Source organism: Camelus ferus, chromosome 29 (genome assembly GCF_009834535.1).
Source record: "Camelus ferus isolate YT-003-E chromosome 29, BCGSAC_Cfer_1.0, whole genome shotgun sequence".
Lineage (NCBI taxonomy): Eukaryota > Metazoa > Chordata > Mammalia > Artiodactyla > Camelidae > Camelus > Camelus ferus.
The window spans coordinates 25,406,384-25,412,405 of NC_045724.1; the positions used below are offsets into that span (position 1 = coordinate 25,406,384).

At 46.2% G+C, this 6,022-nt stretch overlaps 1 protein-coding gene across 1 annotated transcript in view; it reads right to left on the reverse strand.

Annotated features, from left to right (window-relative positions):
- XKR4 (XK related 4) overlaps positions 1–6,022 on the reverse strand; it is a 285,138-nt gene that overhangs the window by 224,399 nt on the left and 54,717 nt on the right. The gene's annotated exons all lie outside the window — the stretch shown is intronic.

A 6,022-nucleotide genomic window follows, 5' to 3' on the forward strand; every position in this document is an offset into this window, starting at 1 on the left:
GTTTAGTCATGGAAGGATGGTAGTAGGAGTTAACCTAAAATCACAGGATAGTGGCTTTATTATTTTTTTTTTTCTGAAGAAAATGTTCAATTAGACATCTGCTAAATGCCAGAGCAGTGAGAGGCACTGGACACTCAAAGGCACAGAGGCGGTCTCCCTGCCTCTGCTCTACTGCAAGCAACCTCCTTCGTTCCTTGGAAGAAATTCAGTGCAGGATACAAAGGCGCATGTTTCACCCTTCTTTTACGTGGATGTAAGATCCACTTATTCTCGGGCTTGTACTGTAAACAGAAACGGACCTACAAAGCCAGGTGGCTTGATGTCTTAGGATAATGGGTTTATGCAAGGAATCTAGAAGTCATTTTTTTTCATTTTTCTGACATGAAAAAGAAAACCTATATTGGATTAAATATCTGTGTAATTAATTGGCAAGGCAAGCATGTTTGAGAAAGGCTTTGGTGCCTGGTCCTATAATCATGCCTTAGTTCAACAAACATTTTTCCATGATGTGCTGGGTACTATGCTAGGCAGTGGGTTGCAGAGATGAGGGAACCTAGAAGGATGAAAGTCAACTCCTCTGAGAAGAGACCAGAAAAGGTGGTCTAAGAACAACCCAGAAAGGCAGTCCAAGAAGAGAGGGCAGCACAATTGAAGGCACAAAGCATGAAACAACGTCACACGTTTTAAAGCTACGCACGTTTTTATATTGATGGGCATGGAGGACAAGACAATAGAGTTAGGGGAATATTCAGAATTTCGGCTGGAGAAGCAAAGCGGGACAAAGTCACACGGATAACGACCACAGGCAGCACCCGCGCAGTTTTCTGAGCCCGTGCGCTGCTCCAGGGTCTATCTTCGTGCGCATGCGCCAGCCCGCCCGGGCGCAGCCTCCCGGCTGGGCGGGGCGAGACCTGCCCGCCGAGCGCGCCGCGCACGCGCAGGGGCTGGGCGGCCGTACAGCCCGCAGCCCGGGGCCTGGGACGGCGTGCGAGGCCGGAAGCATCTGCTCCCGCTGCAGAACTCTGGAGGAAACCCTGACATCTTTCCCTGTTGCCGTGATGAATAAGTGCGCCCCACAGACGAAAAGAGAACAACCACATGCAGTCAATCAACAAACCAGAAAACAGGCTCGACCCAGCTAGGTCTGGTTCCCCAAGTCAATCACACCTTGAACATTTTCCCATCAATTGCTGATACCCTAACAGAGCCGTTTCAGCCCTGGCTTTTCCGTTGGTGATGTCTGAAAATGTGTCCCGTACTTCGTGGATATGCTAATCATACGAGAAAATGACAGTTTTTCTTTATGAACAAACTGCGAACTTGATAAATTTGGCAACTGTGTGTTTGTGTGAGAGAGAGAGAGAGAGAGAGGAACAACTGTGCTATTTTAAATTTGTCTAATAGCACTTTTGGACTTCTGCACGTTGTTTCTTTTCTAAATCTTTCGACTGAGTATTTTTTAGTTATAAGAAAGGGAAACTTAAAAAATATATATATATGCATTTTGTTTCTATAAAGAAACTCAGAAAGGGTGCAGAAGGAATATAGAAACTGTTGTCCATTCAGCAGAAGAGCAACTGTTTGGGTGGGGCCAGTGTGGGAGTGAGACTTATCACACTGGTTTAACTTTTGAATGATAGAAATATATTACTTACTTAAAAATAAAATTTTAAATCCTATAAGGTTGCATACTATTATCTCCATTTTAGAGACGAGGAAACTGAAGCAGAGAAAAAGGGAGTCATTGCCTAAGACCCTGATCCTGTAAGAGAAGGGAACTGTTGAAGAATTTCAATGATGGGCGTGTGTATGTTATGAAGACCCCCTTGGGGACAGAGGGAGGAGGGAAGAGGATGGGCTGGGAATGGAGACCAGGAGTCCAGCCTGGGAGCAATGGCAGTAGCTCAGGTGAGGGGCCGGGAGGGCCTGAACTCAGGAGGTACAGATGGAGAAGAGGGAACGTAGCTGAGGGATGTCAGGAGGCGACATACACTGAGCTTGCCACCTGATTGGCAGGTGGTGGGAAGGAAGGGTGAGGGCGATTCCTGGGTCTGGGGCTGAAGAGTGCACAGATTGTAGTGTCCCAAACGGAGGTAGGGAAAACAAAGCACCACTGAGAGCAGAGCTCTCAACTCATTAGGAACTGTGCAGGGGTACAAGTCACAGCTGGAAGTAAGGAACGGGGAGACCTGCGTAAAACGACATGGAGGCCCTGATAACTAGGTGCAAGGACCCAGCCAACCTCTGAGTGAGACCTATGTTGTCCCGTCTTGCACGTGGATGTATGGAGACCCTGAGCTGCTGAGAGACCTGCAGAAGGCCTGTGGCTGGGCATTAGCTGGGACTGCAGCCCAGGCTTGCCTGGCCCCAAGTCCCGTTGCCTTTCCTTCTTCCCACACCGCTTTCCTTCAGATGCTGGAACAGACGCTGGACGCGGTTTCTGTCGAGTGCGTCACAGACAGACTCAGCACTAGCACCTCGACAACAGGCTTGAACTGCCCGGGGTGGGGGGACTTTTATCCCCCGTCAGGACTCCTGAAAATCGTCTTCACGGCTTCCCGAGCTGCCTTCTCACTGTGTGGTGTATGCAGGTGGAGGAACTTTGGTCCACTTTTCTGCCCTTCACTGAAGAAATACAATCTATGAAGTAAATACCTTGGCTATTTCAGTTAATATCAATTTCTAGAAGGTACTTAATAAGCTGGTGCCAAAAATACCACAGAAGAAGTGACAGAAAATTATTAGGTGACACCTCCAGGGAGCAGAACTCACTGCTTAAGAAGGAAGGGCTGAGAGATGTTGACCTTCTGAGGTCTGACAGGCAGACCAGGAGGCGAGCCCCACCCTTTGCTGTTACCACGCACTTGCCAATATCTGAAAAGTCAGAGGGGGATTTCAGTCCAGAAACTCTAACCGTGGGGGGAAAGCGGCAGCCCTGACACGTCTGCGCAGAGATGGTCTCCACGCCTTCCAGAATAAAATGGGTGCGGCCAGTTGATACTTTACAAGGTGATGGACGCGTACGTCTCAAAGGTACCTGTGTCTGACCCTCCTGTGGTCGCATCTCGCTCTGACTCTCTCTCTGCCTCCCTCTTCTGCTTTTAAGGACTTGCGTGGTTGCCCTGGACCCGTCTGGATGATCTAGGGCACGCTCCTTCCTTCCATGTCCGCTGATGGGCCACTTTAATTCCCCTTGGAAGCCTCCTTTGCTTGCGGCCCAACGCATCCCAGGGACTGGGCTGTGGCGATCTTTGGGGGCCATCATCCTACCTGCCAGTGTCTGACACACCTGACCAGCTCATCGTGTGTCATCCACGAGCAGTAGGTTTGGAATATGCTGTAACCTTGTGGCTAAAGGATATGAACATAAAGAAAGAGTATGAGATGGAGATGCACTTAGAGAAAGACATCTACTGCCTGCTTTGTTAGCGTGTAAGGCAGTAAGTGACTTCCGTAAGCCAAGAAACACGCGACATTATAAAGTGGCAGATTAATAAAAGTTAAACTGAGTGTAAGAGGATGTCAGCTCACTTCGGTTATTTTTACCAGAATTAATATTGGTTTGGAAGAGAGTAAGAACTCCTTTTTATTTGGGATTTCTTGGCTGTACAAACAGCCTTTACTCAAGGTCTAAAACAAATTTCTGATTGGTAGATATTTCCATTGTGGCTTTACAATTTTAAGTTTGTATTTAGTTGAAGAAACAGCTTAATATCACTTTATCTGAAAATCAATAGAGTTTAGATGGGTGGAACACAGAGAAAAATGAATTATTTTTGCATACTGGTGCTTCTGACAAAGGGGGTAGGTTGTCCCAGCCCTGACTGCCCATTCAGTCACAATGGCTTTGTGGAAGGACCAGCCCCAGTGCCGGACTCTTGTCCTTCTGGTATTATGTTGGAACTGGGACTTAAAACACACAGGACCTTGAGAAAGTAACGAGTCGGCGCCCCTCCGCAACCCTGAATTGATGGCTTTCATGTTGGCTTTGGCATTTACTGTCCAGATTCAATCTTCTCAAAGGGATGAAACCACTGGTGGGAATTATTACCATTCCGCCTGCCCTACCACCCTCCTCCCTGTGGTCTCTCTCCAAACAGGCTGGTTAGAAAGCACCGCTGGCAGGAAGAGCTCGGGGCCTTCCCCAGCACCGAGGCCGTGGGGATAAGATGAGCTTTGCATTTTAGGCTACAAGAGGGCATTAGCAAATGGCACCAAGGGTAAGAACTTTGAATCGTGTCCGTCTTTCAAAGAGCACGTGTTAAAAGCCTGTTTACTTTTCAGAATTTAGTAGACAACGAGTGTCTTGAAAGAATAAAAACTAGAATCAAAATTATTTTAAAGGAAAATGATTTGAAAAAACCTATTTGTATCTGAAATGCTCATTGAGAAGGAATCTATCAAATACGAAGTGGATTTTCCCCAGGCCTGCCGTTTGCTAGGACTGTACCAAGGGGTGGTGGTTACGCTGTTAACTAGATACAGACAGGCTGGTAGCATCAGAGGGTCTGTTCAGTGGATAGACTTCAGAATTCATCGCCATGTCCTGGTTTGTAAAATAAAGACCCAGAGCCCTGCAATTTCTTGCTTATATGGAAGGAGAAGAGTATGATGAGCAACGACACACTGAGAAGGTGATTTGGAAATGTTCCCAAAGTATAAGGATGATCTGAAAGAATTTCTACCTTGATTTGGGCAGGAGGAGACACACGGATAGGCATGTGAATTACAAACAGCAGAGTGAACCGGAACTGGGGCGCACAGACGAGATGACACGGGGCAAGCAGACTGCGGGGCGCCCGTTCCTCCCCCGGTGCAGACCAGCACCGTTTACTTAACGACCTCAGAGCACTGTTTCCAGAGTGACTCTCCTGCCTCCACAGAAGAAAGCACAGGAAATAGGAAGTGTACAGAAGTGGGAAAATGGATGTGTTTAAAAATCATTATGAAGTAACAACCTCTCAGCTGCTTCCGTAATTTAGAGTGAAATAGCACAGGATGAAGGATTCGGTATTTATCGCTTGTCTCCCAGTTCCCATCCTCCCTCTGTACCCTTGATCAGAGACACCACCGCAGACGGAACCAAACAAGCAATGCAGATGCAAACAGCTTTTCCATTCAAGGTCTCAGTTGTTCAGAAACAAAGAAAAGGGGACGTTTGGCCAATAGAAGATTTACAGTTTTGGGCAGTAATGAGAAATGAATATTTCACTGGGCTATCATTTAGAGCAGCATGTTTTCTATATGGTTTTTGCCTCTTTAAACAATGGGTATTGTTTTTAAAGAGGCTAGAGCTTACCAAATGTCACGGCTGTGTTATATTCGACTATGCAGTTACCCAAAAGTACCTACACTTATCAGAATGTGATTCCCAATTCCTCACCTTACTCGACCTATCAGCTTCATTTTACAGTGGGTCGCTCCCTCCTCCTTGAAATTCTGCTTTAAGTAATTTCCTAGATTTCACATGGGGTCCTTTTACCTCCCTGGTCACCCCTTCCCTGGCTCCTGTGCTGCTGGAATAAAAACTTACAGGTTACCAGGGGGAGAAGGGGTGAGAAGGGATAAATTGGGAGTTTGAGATTTGCAGATGCTAACTACTATGTACAAAATAAATAAACAACCAGTTTCTATTGTACAGCACAGGGAATTGTATTCAATATCCTGTAGTAACCTCTAATGAAAAAGAATATGAGGAGGAATATATGTGTGCATACGTATGACTAGAACATGATGCTATGCACTAGAAATTGACACAACATGTTATAAACTGACTATACTTCAATCAATAAATAAATAAACTCAGAATTTAAAAAAAAAGATATCCAGCATTGTTGGGAAGTATGATGTACCACATAATGGATTTTACAAATAAATAAAGTACTTCAAAAAAAAAAAAAAAAACAAAACACCTTCTACAGGCAAACACGGCAGAGGCAGCTGGACTGGCTGATGATTTATTGCTGATGCAACGTGAGTCAGGGCCACAGCTGGGCCTCCCCAGCACTTCGCTCATCCCGTC